General features: G+C 44.1%; 1 pseudogene across 1 annotated transcript in view; it reads left to right on the top strand.

The window, feature by feature from the left end:
* The window catches only part of LOC311146919 (receptor-type tyrosine-protein phosphatase F-like), a 144,991-nt pseudogene that overhangs the window by 71,988 nt on the left and 50,729 nt on the right, over positions 1–22,274 (top strand). The window contains exons 6-9 of the transcript in view: positions 3,309–3,419; positions 17,160–17,302; positions 17,589–17,715; positions 19,235–19,397. The product of the transcript in view is annotated as a receptor-type tyrosine-protein phosphatase F-like (transcript). The remainder of the gene's footprint in view (positions 1–3,308; positions 3,420–17,159; positions 17,303–17,588; positions 17,716–19,234; positions 19,398–22,274) is intronic.

Genomic DNA, 22,274 nt, shown 5'->3' with positions numbered 1-22,274 from the left:
GTAATGGAGGTGGTATGAGGGGAGCTGAATAGCACAGAATACTGCATACACACACGTACACCTACAATCACACACACACACGTGTGCACACACACACACACTATCTATACCTGAGACTTTTTGGTTGGTGCTGAACCTGTTTGTTGGGCTACATTCATCCCATAATGCGTTTCTGGTGTTCAAAATGTATCAACATCGTTGTACTACCCTCAATGTGTTCCTCCATTACCAACCTGCATGGTGTCTGGTAATATATGGAATATTACATTACTATTATAACTTATTATATCTGGTAGCCTAGTACATGGGGTTTCTGTTTGTATGGCTACATGGCTTAGTTGTACCATCCTGATAAAGAGTAGTGGTCAGTATGTGTTGTACCATATATTTAATATTTTACATACATCATAAATGTATGGATATAAAATGTAGAGACACATTTCTATCCTCAAAAACCTAACAGTGTTGTAACTTTAAATTTGGGTAAGTGGGTCGGTACTTTTGTTATTCTATATCCTTTTGCTGCCAATTCTTTGCTTTGCTATTCAGGCAAAACGCAGCCTTCTCCTGAGGTGTTGAAATAGTGTAATTCAGCAGAACTACCTCTCTCTGCCTTTCTCTGTCTTTGTCTGACACTATTTCCCATTCAGCTGAGATTATTATAATAGTAGCTAGCTGTGTGTCATACTGACCATACTCGGGCACATCCCCTGGGTCGTGCTGCGCTGTTAGGAATGCAGGTTGATGTTTATTGTCATGAATCATGCCCTGGAGGCAGAACTGAGTGATTTCTGTTAGATTGGACAACTTTTAAAGTAAAAATTGGCTATATTGTAAAAATTAATGAAAACTAAAAATACCTTTTTGATCTTAACTTAAGGTTAGGGTTAGGCATTAGGGTTAGCAGTGAGGTTAAGGTTAGGGTTAAGGTTAAGGTTAGGTTTAAAATCTAATTTTATGACTGTGCCAGCTAGTGACCACTCTGCAGAGCTGCCTCCAGGGCAAGATTCATGACAATAAATGCCAACCTGTGTTAGGAACACACACGCACACGTATGCATGCACTCTCTCACACACACACACACACACACACACACACACACACACACACACACACACACACACACACACACACACACACACACACACCTTCTGCTGGCTGCAGAAGCACTTTCCCTCTCAGAAAAAGTGGTATATCCCAAATGGCACCCTATTCCCTTTATAGTGTACTACTTTTGACCAGGGCCCATAAGGAATGTATAGGAAATAGGGTGCTATCTAGGACAGTCCCTGTGGTGGTGAGGAATAGCCAGGTAGTCAGTAATAGAAGCATTTGTCGAGCCCAAGCCTTTATGGGTGGGTACTTAGCAGTGCACTTGGAGAGTGAGAGAGTTCTATAGTGATACCCTACAGTGGCAGACATAATGTCAACCTGGTTAACAAACATTGACCAAGAGGAATGACTTCAGTAGTCATGGCTGGGCCTATGTGTCCCCTTTAGACATCATTATGATTAGTATACTAATAATATATGCCATTTAGCAGACACCTTCATCCAAAGTGACCTACAGTCATGCGTGCATACATTTTACATTCAGTGGTCCCGGGAATCGAACCCATTATCCTGCCGTTGCACTCGCAATGCTCTACCAACTGAGCTATGGGCAAATTGGTAAAATAAATAAACCCTGGAATGAGTTCAGTAGTCATCATGGCCCTAGCTCTCTGACTTATTCTACTCAGACCTCATCAATGTTCAGTCAGATTAGTTCAACCCTACATCAGTGAACATGTTTACCCTAGTCCTCTGTAGCTCAATTGGTAGAGCATGGCGCTTGTAACGCCAGGGTAGTGGGTTCGATCCCCGGGACCACCCATACGTAAAAATGTATTTAGACCCTGTTATTTACAATGACGACTAGCCCTGACCCTGAATCAGGAAGAGTGGTTCACTCAGAGCTAGTTGTCATTGTAAATAACAATCTGTTCTTAAACTGACTGGGATTAAAACAGGTTAAGTAAATCAAATACATGTTGAGTGACTCTCTCTGTATGAGCTGGGTTTGATTGGAGCTCAGTAGTTATTAACTAACAGAAGTCAACCTTTGGAAAGTCACCTCATCTCACCTGGTGATGAGGACATCTCACTCTGCTGGTTAACTCTTTACCAGCAAATCATCCTCTGCTCATAGAACCATAGTTTGATGATAGTCTGATGGTTTTATATCTATGCTTGTGGCCATCCCAGCCCCCGTCCCGGCAGGAGGCCGGCAAAAGCCTACCAAAAGGCTTTTGCCTTTTGGTAGGCCGTCATTGTAAATAAGAATTTGTTCTTAACTGACTTGCCTAGTTAAAAAAAGTACATTAAAAAAAATATATAACATTCTCAGGCCAAAAATGTAAATACAGTCTTCATGTATCATTCAGAAAATAATTGGTCACCCAAAAATACATATAGGCCTTTACTGTGCTCTGGCATTGTAAGGAAGGCGGCATTATATAGTGAAGTGGCAGTCCACTCTATAAAGCATTGACCACATCCTGCTGGCCTTGCAGTTGTTGTAGAGTAGCTTAGCGTTGCTAGCCTAGCGAGGCCACCACCTGGGATGTAGCCTAGCTAGAGAGACTTAGCTTCATTATGATGCTTTTTGTCATGTCAGTTGTTTTTTAGCAGGCAGAAAGGGCATAAATAGACGTAAATGTGACGTCTTGCTGAGGTGATTAATTGACCTCTAAGTCATGGACTTGACATGAGCGTCTCACCAGCTCTTTCCCCTGACAGGGCCAGGCGAATATGTTGATTTGTGGAAAGCTTACAATGCTAATAAACCTGCAAAATCAGCTAAACGCTGATGTGTCGTCGTAGGCAAAACATTTTAGAACAACAACCGCCCTATTCATAACACGCCATCATGCATACAGTAGAGAGCGAGTGGTATTTCACTTTTTGGCTCTCTGGTGAGGTTCTGTACAGATCATTATAATGTTACTTCTTCTTATGAAGCCAGGGGATAAAACTCTTGAAAACACTTAGTCTTAGTAGATGGTGTGTATACCTGAAATGGTCAGATGATGAAAAAGAGAAGGTCAGAATATTGATCTAATGTTGTCCGCAGTTCTATAATGAAGCTACACCTCTTTTTCAATGTCCATACTAGCATACTACTTAGAATACACTCCCAACACATGACTTTACTCTAGGTAGTATGCTTGTGCTAGTGACATTGAGACAGAGCCCTTCTCTCTTTTTCAATGTAACTTCATCTACCATGAGCCTGATGTTAATTATGTTAACCCCTTCCCTACAGGAGCCTTGCAGATTGAGAACAGTGAGGAGTCAGACCAGGGGAAGTATGAGTGTGTGGCCGTGAACAGCGCTGGAACACGTTACTCTGCCCCCGCCAATCTCTACGTACGAGGTAAGATCCTGCGTTCATTTTTCCCTATGTTCATCTCTTCATCCCTTCCATCTCTTCATTGGTCTATACGTCCTCAACTAAACAGCAATGTCATGTTATTATGAATTACCAATCACTAACCAGAATCGCATCCCACAGGAGCTCTCAGTCTCCATCTCTGTCTCTATGTCTCTCTCTCTCTCTGCTGTTCTTTCCTTTTAGCCATGGCGTTCCTGCCATACCAATGAGCTGAACTAACCCCTCCCTCTTTCTCTCTGCCAGCTTTACCAGCTGCTGGGTCTGTCAAAACAGCTGCAGCCAAACTGTTTTCCGCTTCCTACAATGAAAACATGCCAGGGCTTTTTATTTTGACTCTCTCTGTGTTGAAAGTTTTTAGTTCACCCCTCTCTCCATTCCTCTCCTCTCTTCTCCTGCTCTCTGTATTATGATTGAGCTGCTGCTTGGCATGCAGAGGCTGATGGTTCAGGAGGAGGCCAGTTTCTGTTGCTACTGTTGGTGTGTGTGTGTGTGTGTGTGTGTGTGTGTGTGTGTGTGTGTGTGTGTGTGTGTGTGTGTGTGTGTGTGTGTGTGTGTGTGTGTGTGTGTGTGTGTGTGTGTGTGTGTGTGTGTGTGTGTGTGTGTGTGTGTGTGTGTGTGTGTGTTTGTGTGTGTGTGTACCTGCTTGTCGAACATCTCATTCCAAAATCATGGGCATTAATATGGAATTGGTCTCCCCTTTGCTGCTATAACAGCCTCCACTCCTCTGGGAAGGCTTTCCACTAGATGTTGGAACATTGCTGCCGGGACATGCTTCCATTCAGCCACAAGAGCATTAGTGAGGTCGAGCACTGATGTTGGGCGATCAGGCCTGGCTCGCGGTCAACGTTCCAATTCATCCCAAAGGTGTTCGATGGGGTTGAGGTCAGGGCTCTGTGCAGGCCAGTCAAGTTCTTCCACACCAATCTCGACAAACCATTTCTGTATGGACCTCGACTTGTGCACTGGGGCATTGTCATGCTGAAACAGGAAAGGGCCTTCTCCAAACTTTTACCATAAAGTTGGAAGCACAGAATCGTCTAGAATGTCATTGTATGCTGTAGCGTTAATATTTCCATTCACTGAAACTAAGGGGCCTAGCCTGAACCATGAGAAACACCCCCAGACCATTATTCCTCCATCACCAAACTTTACAGTTGGCAATATGCATTCGGACAGGTAGCGTTCTCTTGGCATCTGCTAAACCCAAATTTGTCCGTTGGACTGCCAGATGGTGAAGCGTGATTCATCACTCTAGAGAACGCATTTCCACTGCTCCAATGGCGGCGAGCTTTATACCACTCCAGCCGACGCTTGGCATTGCGCATGGTGATGTTAGGCTTGTGTGCGGCTACTCGGCCATGGAAACCCATTTGATGAAGCTCCTGATGAACCGTTTTTGTGCTGACGTTGCTTCCAGAGGGAGTTTGGAACTCGGTAGTGAGTGTTGCAACCAAGGAGTTTTTTACACGCTTTTTCAGCACTCGGCGGTCCCGTTATATGAGCTTGTGTGGCCTACCACTTCGCGGCTGAGCCGTTGTTGCTCCTACACGTTTCCACTTCACAATAACAGGACTTACAGTTGACCGGGGCAGCTCTAGCAGGGCAAAAATTTAACGAACTGACTTGTTGGAAAGGTGGCATCCTGTGACGGTGCCACATTGAAAGTCACTGAGCTCTTCAGTAAGGCCATTCTACTGCCAATGTTTGTCTATGGAGATTGCATGGCTGTGTGCTCCGTTTTATACACCTGTCAGCAACGGGTGTGGCTGAAATAGCTGAATCCACTCATTTGAAGGGCTGTCCACATAGAAATGCGGAAATGCATTATGGGATGAAAGTAGCCTAAGAAACAGGTTCAGGACCCCCCCCCCCAAAAAAAAAAAACAGGTTCAGCACCAACCAAAGAGACTCAGGTAAAGTGTGTGTGTGTGTCATGGCAGATAACTAGAGCAGAGGTGTGTGTTTTTCCATCAAGGGTGTGTAGACTAGACTGCCTCCTATGTAGCCTGAAGGACATGCTGGAACCATGCCAGGATGTATTTAATTACCTTGATGGAAAAACACACACCTCTGCTCTAGTTAACTGCCATGACACACACACACACTACACACACACACACACTCACTCACCAGGAGGTAATGGATTGTAATGTCTTGTCTCAAACCCGCAGATAATGCGATTTGTCTTCTCCGTTAACTGAAAGAAGGGATGTTATTCGCACACGCAAACACACACACACACATACACACACACACACACACACACCTGTCTTATGTCTTTGTTCAACACGTCCAGTCCTGCAGACACAAACCTGCATCAGAAGTATTTGTTATTGTCAGTCTGAATGTGTTTCAGTTCTCTCTATTGCAATTGTAGCTTATCCAATCCCTCCCTCCAGGTAGTGGTACTAACAACACAACACCCTTGTCATGACATATCAGAGATAGTGGAAAATGATGTCCTCATGTTTCTGTGTGGGTGTAGAAAGGGAGGGATGGAGGGAGGGATTGAGCTAGGGGGGAGGGATGGGAGAGAGGAGGAGTCGGTCATGAATAGTTTTTCCTCCCTTCCCGTCTTTGTTTCTATTTGTTCTACTTCTCCTCCTCATCCATAATGGGTCCCACTCTGTGTGTGTGCGTCTGCATGTGTATGTTTGTGTCTGTGTTTGTGTGTCTGCGTTGGTGCGTTGTGTCTGTGTATGAGTGTGAGCAGCTTGTTTGTCAAGTGTCTATTCGCTTATCCGGTAACAGAGGGGGGTCAGTCACAGGCTGTCTCCACTCCACTTCATACTGACATGGGACCTGTCAACGTGTCACACAGGATAGAGTGGCCCAGCACCCCTCTCCTTTACCCACATTTATTTTTCATGCTGGTGTTTCACTCTCTGTCTCTGTCTCTCTCTCTGGGTATGGGTGTGTGTACATTTCTGTACAGTTGCGGGCACTAAAAAGTTAGTTTAAAACATTAACCAAAAAACTGTGTTAGACACACATTCCTGCAATCTTTCAGACAATACTACGACACAACTTTTATGTGGCTGCAACACGTCTTTGTTTCTCCTAAATTACTAACTTCCTTGCTGTTACGGGATAAGCTCTATGTTCCACTACTGTTGTATATCTCTCCATTCCATTGCAATCCTCCTTCATCACAACGTATCATTCCACTAACTCACAGACCAGCGGGAAGGTTAGTTCCATTTTCACGTCTAAACCTTCTACTACTACTGATGACCTAAGGATGAGGGGGGATGTGAGATTGTATCTGCCCCAACCCCATTTCCCCTCCTCTGAGGCACCACCAGATCAACGTCGCACTCCATTTACATGAACCTTTTACGTCATTAAGCAGAATTGAGTGCACACATTTTTCATACTTTCTCATACTGGTGGGAGTCGAACCCACAACTCTGGCGTTGCAAGCGCCATGCTTTACCAACTGAGCCACATTGGACCCCATCTGAAACACACCCCAACCCCTATCCGGCTTCTACTCTGTTGTTCGCGTTCGACTCTGCTGCTTTCACTACTTTAAACCTTTCAGGTTGTTTGCATGCATTCCTGGCCTGAGTCATGCTTGCTGTCCATTGTCCACTCCGTCCAACCCCAGTAACACCCAGCCCGTCAACGTGTCCTTGTCTAACCTTGTCCCTGTACCTTGGCTTGCACCCACGTTTTCCTGTATACTGTCTAGGCTAATTCATTGCTACTGTACAGTATATCACTGTTGGTTTACTCTGTGCCTGCCATATGCTTCCATTGCTATCTCTCCCACCATTCAAATACATCTGTAAAATACCATACCAGATGGCTGCTACAGGTATACTTCACCTGCCCCCTACAAACTCGAGTCATATGTTTATTCAGGTGGCGATAGGTATAGGTCTATCAGATGGTAGCCAGTAGATGGTAAAACCGGGTACCTCCGGCTGAGGGACATGGGTATCAGGCAGGAGAAAGCGGATCACAAGGTATTATGTATGTTTCAGACAAGCTGCTGCGCTACGGGGCCCAGTGAGACATCATCATTCTTCTATTCATCCTTCCTTCCTCTCCTCTGTCTCATCCTATCCTTACCCGACTGGAGGGGGAGTCTAATAGAGGACAATACATTGTCCCATTCAACAGAGACTGGAGTGCAAGGCCCTATAACTGGTATTGGTATTGTAGCAGTTGGCATTGCCTCAACAGATATGGGTTGCATCCAAAATGGCACACTGTTCCCTACTTTTTAACCAGAGCCTTTAACCAGAGCCGTAGTGCACTATATAGGGAACAAAGTGCCATTTGGGAGGCATCCATGATCAGCCCTCAGCCTTGTTCACTAGCCCTGAGCTATTGTCTGACAGAATCCCCATGTAACCATGCAGATAGACTTTACAACAGGCAGCCAGGTTGTTCTAATATTGATTGAAGGTTTCTGTTATCCTGAGTTTCCTCAGGCACTTTGTCACGACTGCTGAGTTCATAGCTCTCCTGCAGCTCGCTAGCAGGCAGGTAGGCAGGTAGGCATGCAGGTGGGGATATAGGAGACGAGGAAGTTATGTGTCCAAAATGGCACCCTATTCCCAATATAGTGGGCTCCTGAGTGGCGCAGCGGTCTAAGGCACTGCATCTCAGTGCTTGAGGCGTCACTACAGACATCCTGGTTCGATTCCAGGCTGTTTCACAACTGGCCGTGATTGGGAGTCCCATAGGGTGGCGCACAATTGGCCCAGCGTCGTCCGGGTTTGGCCGGTGTAGGCCGTCATTGTAAATAAGAATTTGTTCTTAACTGACTTGCCTAGTTAAATAAAGGTTAAATAAAATAGTGCACTGGTTTTTACCATAGCCCTACATAGGATATAGGGTGCCATTTGGGCCGCTTACCCTGTCTCCTGCAGCTACAGTAGCTAGCAGGCAGACAGGTGGGCAGGGATAGAGGAGACAGACATGACGTTGTCTGTTTTCCGTCTGTGGTTTTGATCGAGTCCTGAAGCCGTCTGTCTATCAAAAGCTCTCAAGAGGAGTGCCTTAAGAAGCAGCTAGTTAGGAGGAAGGAGACATGACGCTGGTGTCCGTCTACTGTGGTTTTGATAGAGTACTGATGCCATCTATCTACCTATCCTGTTTCTGCTGGCATATTAAAAGACCATCAGCATTAGGGAAGACGTATAGGCTAAATAAGTTGTTTGGTTTTTCCATATGTGAGAAAAAGAGCTGTTGGACATTAGTCATACTTTATTTCACGACCTACTGTATGTGGTATAAAACAAGTAATCCACCTGGATCTTTCTCAACACATTAATGCATGTTGACCCTAGCTATGTCCCCATCTGTACTAATGCATGCTGTGCTAGAGAATGGCTGCCTTTCAACACCACACACCTTTCTCCATATACCTGGCCATTGCATATGAGTCAGTGTGACCAACCTTTTCCCTGTAAAACCCTGTGAGAACCATATGTAACGCTTCCTGAGACTACAAACACCAACATGCTGTGTCCTTTCCCACGCTCAATCATTCACCACTCATACAATACTAACCTTTCACCTGTCATGGCATGAAATCACAGATGGTATCACAGCTGTTATAGGGTGCATACTACAGCAGGGGTCACCAAATGTTTTGCTTCATGACCCACCAAGTGAGGTGTCTGTTGATTAATAAGACCCTCTTCTTTAAACATTTAACTGAATGTAGATTTGAGGATGGGCTCCTGTGACCAGTTTTAAGAAATGGACTGTATAATAATTACATTGTTTGTATCAAGGAGCAAAAAATGGCACCCCGCATCGCATCTGGATCCCTGCCGCGACACACAAGGAGGTCCCGACCCACAGTTTGGGAACCACTGTACTAGAGTACAGTACTCTCTCAGCCTAGTGAGATACATGGGTGTTGCACCATGTTCAGTAAAGCCAGTAGATACGGCCCAAATGGCACACTATTCCCTATATAGTACTTTTGACCAGATCTCCATTGTTTCCTTCCTTGAGTGGATGAATCGGTAACCATTTATTAAACATTTATAAACCATTTATAAGGCATTTACAAACAGTTTTCTCAACATTTATTACTCATTACTCCCACATTTTTAAATGGTAGTAAGCTAGTTATGTACAAATGTATACATATTTTCTTTAACATCCTGGTTTGTGTGCTTATTCTTTTACCAGATACTGCTGGAATGCCCAACTTTCTGTGAGAAATTACACTGGTCACTCAAACCATTTATGAAGTATTTATAAAGTATAAATAGCTCTTTCTTTAGACTTTACTAATGATTAGTAAATGGTTTATAAATGTGGGAGTAATTATTAATAAATGGTGAACACACACTTTATAAATGCCTTATAAATGGTTTATTACGGACCCTTAAAATAAAGTGTTACCAATTCATCTCTAAAGGTGTCCTTTCTTTGTTTATTTCCATCCCAACACATAATGAGGGGAATAATAAGCGTGGCTGTAACCGTGTTCCACTCCAAATTAGAAAAAGAAAGAGAAAAGAAAAGTCACATTTGAAAATCTATTTTAATGGGGACTGGTGCAAGAAAGCAATTATAGAGAAGGGGAGACAAGGACACACACTGTGTGTGTGTGTGTGTGTGTGTGTGTGTGTGTGTGTGTGTGTGTGTGTGTGTGTGTGTGTGTGTGTGTGTGTGTGTGTGTGTGTGTGCTGTCAAATCATTTCCCGATAGATGTAGGGTTAAAAATACGTGATGCCAGGGTAGTAATTCATTATCAATGAAAATTGAGAATGGGAAGGAAGGTAGCAATGGTATGGGTTAGTAGCCAGTAGTAGTAATTAACTGTCTAGACCAGGGCTCAGGGTATTATACCCTTCTGTAGAAGAAGACTACGTATTGTCCATCTTCTTGGATGCCGCTAAATACAGGGAAATTCTTGAAGGAAACCTGTTTCAGTCTTCCAGAGATTTGAGACATGAACAGATGTTCACCTTCCAGCAGGACAATGACCATAAGCATACTGCTAAAGCAACACTTGAGTGGTTTAAGGGGAAACATTTAAATGTCTTGGAATGGCCTAGTCAAAGCCCAGACCTCATTCCAATTGAGAATCTGTTGTATGACTTAAATATTGCTGTACACCAACAGGAACTCATCCAACTTGAAGGAGCTGGAGCAGTTTTTCCTTGAAGAATGGGCAAAAATCCCAGTGGCTAGATGTGCCAAGCTTATAGAGACATATTCCAAGAGACTTGCAGCTGTAATTGCTGCAAAAGGTGGCTCTACAAAGTATTGACTTTTGGGGGGGGGGGGGGGGGGGTGAATAGTTATGCACGCTCAAGTTTTCTGTTTTTCTGTCTTATTTCTTGTTTGTTTCACAAAAAATATATATTTTGCATCTTCAAAGTGGTAGGGATGTTGTGTAAATCAAATGATACAATCCCCAAAAACTCAATTTCATTCCAGGTTGTAAGGCAACAAAAAATGCCAAGGGGGGTGAATACTTTCGCAAGCCAACAAATAAAAACATTGCAGCCTGCAGGTAGAAAATATCCTGATAAAAATAAATGTCCTATAAATCACATTTGCTACACTTGGCCTGTCTGCAATGAACTTGAAACATTGTATCAACTATTGACTTGGGTCTGGCCCGAAGGTTGCCCTAGCGATCTTGCAACATCGTATAAAATATTCAGGGTGCTCAGAGTTTCCTACACCGGTGAGCTCGGGACAGACACAGCTGTAGGCTATTTTCTCAAGGGATAAGAAGCAGTGCTTGACTTGGGCAGGAGCTCACCGGAGCTGAGTACTTTTACATTTGAGTCATTTAGCAGACGCTCTTATCCAGAGCGACTTACAGTTAGTGAGTGCATACATCTTCATACTGCCCCCCGGTGGGAAACGAACCCAAAACCCTGGCGTTGCAAGCGCCATGCTCTACCAACTGAGCTACAGGGCACCTCAAATGTTCTACTGCTTGAGCTTCTGTTCCTCTTATAGAATATTAGCTCAAAAGTAATGTGGAGCTCCTGCACCTAAATATAAACATTACCAGCACCCAAAATGAGTATCGGAACCTAGTTCAGTCCAAGTCCAGCACTGATTCCAAACTTCTTCCATTTAAGAATGATGGAGGCAACTGTGTTCTTGGGGACCTTCAATGCTGCAGAAATGTTTTGGTACCCTTCCCCAGATCTGTGCCTAGACACAATCCTGTCTCGGAGCTCGATGGACAATTCCTTCAACCTCATGGCTTGGTTTTTGCTCTGACATGCACTGTAAAATGTGGAACCTTATATAGACAGGTGTGTGCCTTTTCAAATCATGCCCAATCAATTGAATTTACCACAGGTGGACTCCAATCAAGTTGTAGAAACATCTCAAGGATGATCAATGGAAACAGTCTCATAGCAAAGGGTCTGAATACATATGTAAATTCGTTATTTCTGTTCCAACATTTTCTAAAAAACTGTTTTTGCTTAGTCATTATGGGGTATTGTGTGTAGATTGCTGAGGATTTTATTTGATTTAATCAATTTTAGAATAAGGCTGTAACGTAACAAAATGTGGAAAAAGTCAGATGGTCTGAATACTTCCCGAAGGCACTGTATATACAGTATATAGATTTGTTACTGCTCGACTAAAACAATCTCGGTCGACCAACAGCCTAACGACCAAATAATCGACCAGTCGACTAATTGGTGTCAGCCCTAGTCTCCACAGCGTTGCAAAGTTCAAAATTGACGTAACTTTCTCTCAGCACCGTTTGACTCACTGTTAAAGGGGAACAGATATAGGCCTAGTCTAGTAGACTGTTATTCCAATCAAAGTGGCATATTTAAATGCATTCCCCCTTTTTATAAGGAGCAGTCCATAAGGTTTTTATCGTAAAGTTGTACTAACAAATGTTGTCTGAGTGGTGTGTAACTCGGATCAACTCCAAATCACTAAACAAAAGATCAGATCAAATCTAATTTTATTTGTCACATGCGCCGAATATAACAGGTGTAGACCTCACCGTGAAATACTTACTTACAAGCCCTTAACCAACAATGCAGTTCAAGCAATAGAATTAAGAACATGTTTACCAAATAAAATACAGTAAAAAATAAAATAAAATAAAGAGTAACACAATAAAATAACAATAACGAGGCTATATACAGGGGGTACCGGTACCAAGTCAATGTGCGGGGCTACAGGTTAGTCGAGGTAATTTGTACATGTAGGTAGGTGTAAAGTGAATATGCATAGAAAATAAACAGCGAGTAGCAGCAGTGTAAAAACAAAGGTGCGGAGTCAAGTTGAAGTCGGAAGTTTACATACACTTAGGTTGGAGTCATTAAAACCCGTTTTTCAACCACTCCACAAATTTCTTGTTAACAAACTATAGGTTTGGCAAGTCGGTTAGGACATCTACTTTGTGCATGACACAAGTAATTTTTCCAACAATTGTTTACAGACAGATTATTTCACTTATAATTCACTGTATCACAATTCCAGTGGGTCAGAAGTTGACTTTGCCTTTAAACAGCTTGGATAATTCCAGAAAATGATGTCATGGCTTTAGAAGCTTCTGATTGACATGGCTTTAGAAGGCTAATTGACATCATTTGAGTCAATTGGAGATGTACCTGTTGATGTATTTCAAGGCCTACCTTAAAACTCAGTGCTTGACATCATGGGAAAATCAAAAGAAATCAGCCCAAAAATTGTAGACCTCCACAAGTCTGGTTCATCCTTGGGAGCAATTTCCAAACGCCTGAAGGTACCACGTTCATCTGTACAAACAATAGTACGCAAGTATAAACACCATGGAACCACGCAGCCGTCATACCGCTCAGGAAGGAGACGCGTTCTGTGTCCTAGAGATGAACATACTTTGGTGCGAAAAGTGCAAATCAATCCCAGAACAACAGCAAAGGACCTTGTGAAGATGCTGGAGGAAACAGGTACAAAAGTATCTATATCCAGAGTAAAACGGGTCCTATATCAGCATAACCTGAAAGGCCGCTCAGCAAGGAAGAAGACACTGCTCCATAACCACCATAAAAAAGCCAGACTACGGTTTGCAACTGCATATGTTGACAAAGATCATACTTTTTGAAGAAATGTCCTCTGGTCTGATGAAACAAAAATAGAACTGTTTGGCCATAATGACCATCGTTATGTTTGGAGGAAAAAGGGGGTTGCTTGCAAGCCGAAGAACACCATCCCAACCGTGAAGGACGGGGGTGGCGGCATCATGCTGTGGGGGTGCTTTGCTGCAGGAGGGACTGGTGCACTTCACAAAATAGATGGCATCATGAGGAAGGAAAATGATATATTGAAGCAACATCTCAAGACATCAGTCAGGAAGTTAAAGCTTGGTCGCCAATGGGTCTTCCAAATGGACAATGACCCCAAACATACTTCCAAAGTTGTGGCAAAATGGTTTAAGGACAACAAAGTCAAGGTATTGGAGTGGCCATCACAAAGCCCTGACCTCAAACCTATAGAACATTTGTGGGCAGAACTGAAAAAGCATGTGCGAGCAAGGAGGCCTACAAACCTGACTCAGTTACACCAGCTCTGTCAGGAGGAATGGGCCAAAATTTACCCAACTTATTGTGAGAAGCTTATGGAAGGCTACCCAAAACATTTGACCCAAGTTAAACAATTTAAAGGCAATGCTACCAAATACTAATTGAGTGTATGTAAACTTCTGACCCACTGGGAATGTGATGAAAGAAATAAAAGCTGAAATAAATCATTCTCTCTACTATTATTCTGACATTTCACATTCTTAAAATAAGGTGGTGAACCTAACTGACCTAAGACAGGGAATTTTTACTAGGATTAAATGTCAGGAATTGTGAAAAACTGAGTTTAAATGTATTTGGCTAAGGTGTATGTAAACTTCCGACTTCAACTGTAAATAGTCAAGGTGGCCATTTTATTAATTGTTCAGCAGTCTTATGGCTTGGGGGTAGAAGCTGTTAAGGAGCCTTTTGGACCTAGACTAGGCGCTCCGGTACCGCTTGCCGTGCGGTAGCAGAGAGAATAGTCTATGACTTGGGTAACTGGAGTCTTTGACAATTCTTTGGCCATTCCTCTGACACCACCTAGTATATAGGTCCTGGATGGCAGGAAGCTTGGCCCTAGTGATGTACCGGGCCATACGCACCACCCTCTGTAGGTCCTTACGGTCGGATGCAGAGCAGTTGCCATACCAGGTGGTAATGCAACCAGTCAGGATACTCTCGATGGTGCAGCTGTAGAACTTTTTGAGGATCTGGGGACCCATGCCAAATCTTTTCAGTCTCCTGAGGGAGAAAAGGTGTTGTCATGCCCTCTTCATGACTGTCTTGGTGTGTTTGGACCATGATAGTTTGTTGGTGATGTGGAGACCAAGGAACTTGAAACTCTCGACCGGCTCCACTGCAGCCCCGTTGATGTTAATGAGGGATTGTTCGGCCTCCTTTTCCTGTAGTCCATGACCAGCTCCTTTGTCTTGCTCACATTGAGGGAGAGGTTGTTGTCCTGGCACCACACTGCCAGGTCTCTGACCTCTTCCTTTAGGCTGTCTCATTGTTGTCGGTGATCAGGCCTACCACTGTTGTGTCGTCAGCAAACCTAATGATGGTGTTGGAGTCGTGCTTGGCCACGCAGTCGTGGGTGAACAGGGAGTACAGGAGGGGACTAAGCATGCAGCCCTGATGGGCCCCAGTGTTGAGGATCAGTGTGGCAGATGTGTTGTTGCCTACCCTTACCACCTGGGGACGGCCCGTCAGGAAATCCAAGATCCAGTTGCAGAGGGAGGTGTTTAGTCCCAGGGTCCTTAGCTTAGTGATGAGCTTTGTGGGCACTGTGGTGTTGATCCCTGAGCTGTAGTCAATGAACAGCATTCTCACATAGGTGTTTTGTCTAGGTGGGAAAGGGCAGTGTGGAGTGCGATTGAGATTGCGTCATCTGTGGATCTGTTGGGGCGGTATGTGAATTGGAGTGGGTCTAGGGTTTCTGGGATGATGGTGTTAATGTGAGCCATGACCAGCCTTTCAAAGCACTTCATGGCTACCGATGTGAGTGCAACGTGGCGGTAGTCATTTAGGCAGGTTACCCTCGCTTTCTTGGGCACAGGGACTATGGTGGTCTACTTGAAACATGTAAGTATTACAAACTCGGTCAGGGAAAGGTTGAAAATGTTAGTGAAGACACTTGCCAGTTGGTCCGCGCATTCTCTGAGTACACATCCTGGTAATCCATCTGGCCCCGCAGTGTTGTGAATGTTGACTTGTTTAAAGGTCTTGCTCACATCGGCTACGGAGAGCATGATCACACAGTTGTCCGGAACAGCTGGTGCTCTCATGCATGCTTCAGTGTTGCTTGCCTTGAAGACAGCATAGAAGGCATTTAGCTCATCTGGTAGGCTCGCGTCACTGGGCAGCTCGCGGATGCGTTTCCCTTTGTAGTCCGTAATAGTTTGCATGCCCTGCCACATCCGACAAGCATCAGAGCCGGTGTAGTAGGATTCAATCTTAGTCCTGCATTGACGCTTTGCCTGTTTGATGTTTCATCTGAGGGCATAGCGGATTTCTTATAAGCATCCAGATTAGTGTCTCACTCTTTGAAAGCGGAGCTCTAGCCTTTAGCTCGGAGTGGATGTTGCCTGTAATCCATGTCTTCTGGTTGGAGTATGTACGTACGGTCACTGTGGGGACGACGTCGTCAATGCACTTATTGATGAAGCCGGTGACTGTGGTGGTATACTCCTCAGTGCCATTGGACGAATCCCGGAACGTATTCCAGTCTGTGCTTTCTGCTTTAGTTTTTGCTTGTCTCCTGATATAATTATAGTCAGATTTGCCAAATGGAGGGCGAGAGAGAGCTTTGTATGCGCCTCTGTGTGTGGAGTAAAGGTGGTCTACAGTTTTTTTTCCCTATGGTTGCGTATGTGACATGCTGGTAGAAATGAGGTAAAACTGATTTACATTTGCCTGCGTTAAAGTCCCCGGCCACTAGGAGCGCCACTTGTGGATTAGCATTTTCTTGTTTGCTTATGGCCTAATTCAGCTCGTTGAGATGCTATTGTTCCTTTACTGGTTATGCTGCTCACACTTTTGGATTATAGTCGAAACGTGATCAGCCTTACATGCTAGACTCAAATCACATCTACATCACATCTCTTATCTCTGAAATTCTTGCTCTTCTTTCAAGCGTGGTAATGTCAAAGTCAAGGTCACGGTTTATTCAACACAGAACTCTCACTGTCCATGACCCCCACACTCACCCCTTGCCCTCTCCTCTTACACACAGAAGTGATGGCCACACTATGAACTCATACAACCGCCACATCTCAAAATCTCTCCTCTCTCTCTCTCTCTCTCTCTCTCTCTCTCTCTCTCTCTCTCTCTCTCTCTCTCTCTCTCTCTCTCTCTCTCTCTCTCTCTCTCTCTCTCTCTCTCTCTCTCTCTCTCTCTCTCCTCTAAACACAGAACAGAACTGTATATGTCCCTGACATCCACACACACCTTCTCCTCTCTTATCCTTGTGGTCCTCTGTAGCTCAGCTGGTAGAGCACGGCGCTTGTAACGCCAAGGTAGTGGGTTCGATCCCCGGGACCACCCATACACAAAAATGTATGCACGCATGACTGTAAGTCGCTTTGGATAAAAGTGTCTGCTAAATGGCATATTATTATTATTATATTATATATGGACACACACTATACACTCATATCACCTACACCTTTCAAGATCTCATCTCAACATTCTCTTCTCCTCCTCTCCATAGTTCGTCGCGTCCCTCCGCGGTTCTCCATCCCGCCCACCAACCACGAGGTGATGCCGGGGGGTAGTTTAAACCTGACATGTGTGGCCGTGGGATCACCCATGCCCTACGTCAAGTGGATAATGGGAGTTGTGGAACTCACCAAGGTCTTTACTTTTACTGTTTTGCTTTTACCTTTTTAAAATGTTTCTTTGTTTTATAATAATTTGTTATTATTGTTTTATTATGTATAGCACCTCTGTATGAATTGTATTGGATTCAGTTTAAAGGGGGAAGCATTGAAATATATCACATAGAACAGATACCTTTTTTCATACTTGCTTTCAATGATAATGAATGACAGATCTATAACTCACATTTCTATCTGAAATATGTCAGGTCGTACACAAAGCTACATAATGGACCGTTTATATTTTGATTATTCTTATGAAGGAGGATGAAATGCCCATCGGTCGTAATGTTCTGGAGGTGACAAACATCAAGGAGTCAGCCAACTACACCTGCGTGGCCATTTCATCTCTGGGCATGATCGAGGCTACCGCTCAGGTCACTGTGAAAGGTGAGAGGTCAAAGGATACTGTGTATGGGGGTGGAGAGGTGTGTTTGTGTGTTGAAGTAACATTCAAGTTGTCCAAACTAAGACATCTGGTTTACACAAACTTCATACACACTAATGAAGTTATTTGATTAGCTCAACCTCATATAAAGCTGTTTGAAGAGCGGAAAGAGCTGGCATGATTCACATTATGTACATTATCATCAAACAGACTTCATCATCATCATCACAGCTTGTAGCGTATGTGAGAACACACAGTTTCTGTCTGCGCACCAAATGGCACTCTATTCCCCATAGGGCTCTGGTCAAAGTAGTGCTCTATGTAGGGAATAGGGTGCCATTTGAGATGCAGTCTTTGTCATCACAGTCTGTCAGTCCCATAACAGATGACTCATCATGAGATCCTTACAGGCTGTGTCCAAAATGGCACCCTATTCCCTACACTCAACCTTGAAGGTTGTTTTGGCTGTCTCCATAGGACAACTCTTTGACGTAAGAGAACCCTTTGAAGACCCTTTTTGGTTGCAAGTAGAACCCTTTTGGTACCATGTAGAACCCTTTCATTCAGGTCCTCTATACCAGGAGGTGTCAGAAGAAGGCCCCATAAATTGTCAAAGACTCCAGCCACCCAAGCCACAGACTGTTCTCTGCTTCCGCACAGTAAGCGGTACCAATGCACCAACTCTGGAACCAACAGGACCCTGAACAGCTGCTACCCCAAAGCTATAAGACTTCTAAACAAGACTGCTAAATAGCTAATCAAATGGCTACCCAGAATACCTGCATTGACCCTTTTTTGCACTAACTCTCTTGCACTGTGTATTTTATTCCTTGTGTCACTATTTCTATTTTTATTTTAAAAAATTATCTTATCTTTAACATTGTTGGAAATGGACCCGTAAGTAAGCATTTCATTGTTAGTCTACACCTGTTGTCTACGAAGCAAGTGACAAATATAATTTGATTTGATTTGATTCCACCTGAAACAAAAAAGGGTAATCCTATGGGGACAGCCGAAGAACCCTTTTGGAACAGTTTTTTCTGAGAGTGGTCAAAAGTAGTGCACTAAATAGGGAATAGGGTGCCATTTGGGATGCATCATGGACTTAGAGAATGTTACCGTCATTTATATTGTCAGGAGCGATGCTGCTAGACAATATTAAAGACACAAGATAGAAAGCCTATTTTCTCCCTTTTTTTGATAGGTCATTTTCTTTAAATGTGATTGTCCACTTATTTTGTAATCTTCTCTGATTGTCAATATGGCTAGGCTGTATTGTAGTTGCTTTAGACATCAAACTCTCCAGTACTCAATGATTGCCTTGATTTCATTTCATATAACATCTTTATTTTATTCTCTCTCTCTCTCTCTCTCTCTCTCTCTCTCTCTCTCTCTCTCTCTCTCTCTCTCTCTCTCTCTCTCTCTCTCTCTCTCTCTCTCTCTCTCTCTCTCTCTCTCTCTCTCTCTCTCTCTCTCTCTCTCTCTCTCTCTCTCTCTCTCTCTCTCTATCCCCCCATCCAGCCCTCCCCAAGCCCCCCACCTCCTCATCGTGATGGAGACTACGGCCACCAGTGTGACCCTAACCTGGGACTCTGGTAACCCTGAGCCCGTGTCCTACTACATGATCCAGTACCGGGCAAAAGCCACCGACACAGGCTTCCAGGAGGTTGGTTCCAATGGCTCAGTAGGTTATAACATGGTGCTAGCAACAACAAAGTTGTGGGTTCGATTACTGCATGGACCACGTAATGTATACTGTGTGTGTCAGTGTCAATGTTGACAGTTATTTTATCTGCGTCTCAAATGGCACCTTATTCCCTTTATAGTGCACCGGTCAAAAGTAGTGCACTATGTAGGGAATAGAGTGCCATTAGGGAGACCCAATAAATATACACTACCGGTCAAAAGTTTTAGAACTCCTACTCATTCAAGGGTTTTTCTATATTTTTACTATTTTCTACATTGTAGAATAATAGTGAAGACATCAAAACTATGAAATAACACATATGGAATCCAAAAAGTGTTAAACAAATCAAAATATATTTTATATTTCAGATTCTTCAAATAGCCTTGATGACAGCTTTGCACACTCTTGGCATTCTCTCAACCAGCTTCAGCTGGAATGCTTTTCCAATAGTCTTGAAGGAGTTCCCACATGTGCTGAGCACTTGTTGGCTGCTTTTCTTTCACTCTGCGGTCCAACTCATCCCAGACCATCTCAATTGGGTTGAGGTCGGGGGATTGTGGAGGCCAGGTCATCTGATGCAGCACTCCATCACTGTCCTTCTTGGTAAAATAGCCCTTACACAGTGTCACGATCGTCGTAATAAGTGGACCAAGGCGCAGCGTGATATGCGTACATCTTTTAATTAGTACTTTATACACAACAACAAAACGAAACGTGAAGTCCTCGATCATAAAACACAAACCTACACGGAACAAGATCCCACAAATAACAAGTGCAAAACAGGCTGCCTAAGTATGGTTCCCAATCAGAGACAACAAGCCACAGCTGCCTCTGATTGGGAACCACCCCGGCCAACATAGAAACACATAAACTAGAACATCAACATAGAACACTAAACATAGAATCTAACACCCTGGCTCAACATATAAGAGTCCCCAGAGCCAGGGCGTGACACACAGCCTGGAGGTGTGTTGGGTCATTGTCCTGTTGAAAAAACAAATGATAGTCCCACTAAGCCAAAACCAGATGGGATGGCGTATCGCTGCAGAATGCTGTGTTAGCCATGCTGGTTAAGTGTGCCTTGAATTCTAAATAAATCACAGACAGTGACACCTGCAAAGCACCCCCATAACATGACACCTCCACCTCCATGCTTTACGGTGGGCAATGCACAAGTGAAGATCATCCATTCACCCACAACGCGTCTCACAAAGACACAGCGGTTGGAACTAGTCATCTCAAATTTGGACTCCAGACCAAAGGACACATTTCCACCGGTCTAATGTCCATTGCTCGTGTTTCTTGGCCCAAGCTTGTCTCTTCTTCTCATTGGTGTCCTTTAGTAGTGGTTTCTTTGCAGCAATTCGACCAGAAGGCCTGATTCACACAGTGTCCTCTGAAAAGCAGCTGATGTTCAGATGGGACTGTTACTTGAACTCTTTGAAGCATTTATTTGGGCTGCAATTTCTGAGGCTGGTAACTCTAATGAACGTCCCCTCTGCAGCAGAGGTAACTCTGGGTCTTCATTCCTGTGGCAGTCCTTATGAGAGCCAGTTTCATCTTGGCTCTTGATGGTTTTTGCGACTGCACTTGAAGAAACATTCAAAGTTCTTGACATTTTCCATATAGACTGACCTTCTTGCCTTAAAGTAATGATGGACTGTCGTTTCTCTTTGCTTATTTGAGCTGTTCTTGCCATAATATGGACTTGGTCTTTTACCAAATAGGCAAACTTCTGTATACCCCCCCTACCTTGTCACAACACAACTGATTGGGTCAAACGCATTAAGAAGGAAATAAATTCACAAATTAACCCTTTCCTGCTGTGTTCTCAGGTCGTTTGTGCCTGTGTGTATTATTATGTGGCTGGGTGATCCTAGTCGGTCCTTAGACAGAAGGTCTAGGGCGCGCTGGGTATTTGGACACCAGAGTTTAGACACTGTGTGTTTTGGAAAAAGTTTATTTTCTTGTATGTATTTCCCGTTTGAGTCCATAAGGAGTACAATCTGTGGCTTGTGTATGTCCTCAGTGGGTGTGGGGGGGTCGTCATGAGGACTATCAGGGTGTCTGACTGGGGGGTTGCTCAGAGGGGTTGGGGTCCCCAGGGCTTGGGGTTCTTCATTTGTTTGTCTGGGTGTGATGTCGAGGCTATGGTCAGGGTCTAGGGTGTACTGTTCTGCTGCGGTGTCGAGACTTTGGCAGGATCTGAGGTGGGCTGTTCTCTAATGGGTTGTTCAATGTCACCCGTCATCGTTCTCACCTTCTCCTCCAGCACTCTGATCCTCTCCTCTAGTTCTCTGTTCTTCTCCTGCTCCTGCTCTTTCTCCTGTTGATGTTGTCTCACCACAGTCCAGAGTGCAGACATGTCTCTCTCCACCTGCAGCTCTCCAGGTCTAGTTAAGGGGGTGTTGTTGTGCTGGACTGTTGTCTGGGTCTGTGCTGACTGGAGTGTGTTCACCTGCTGTTCCAGCTCCACCTGCCTTACCTCCAGCTGGGTGAATTTATCCTTCATTTCAATGGGAAGTTGAGTTTCTGCTTGGGGTTGCTCTGTGGGGTTATTTAATGAAGAGGTCTGGTCTGACCCGCTCGGGGTAGGGTATCTTTCTCAAGGGACAGCTTCTCCTGCTGAGCTATTTCTTTGATTAGGTGAAAGTCCAGCTGGAACTGTTTGGTGTTGCCTTGAACCAAAACGGTTCCAGATTTATAGAGATTAATATTAGACGACTCAGAGTCCTCGTTGTCCAGTATCCTGAGTTTCCCACCCGTCGCTAACACCCCCCCTCTTAACAGAGGGTAGTGTGCTAGTATAGCACTGTGCCATGCCAGGGGATGGTCTGTGTGGAAGATAAGGTTGCTTATGTTCCCATTTTTATA

Source organism: Coregonus lavaretus, assembly GCF_964263955.1.
Source record: "Coregonus lavaretus genome assembly, chromosome: 19".
Lineage (NCBI taxonomy): Eukaryota > Metazoa > Chordata > Actinopteri > Salmoniformes > Salmonidae > Coregonus > Coregonus lavaretus.
The sequence above is the reverse complement of the archived record's forward strand: the minus strand, read 5'-3'. Positions and strand labels throughout refer to the sequence as shown.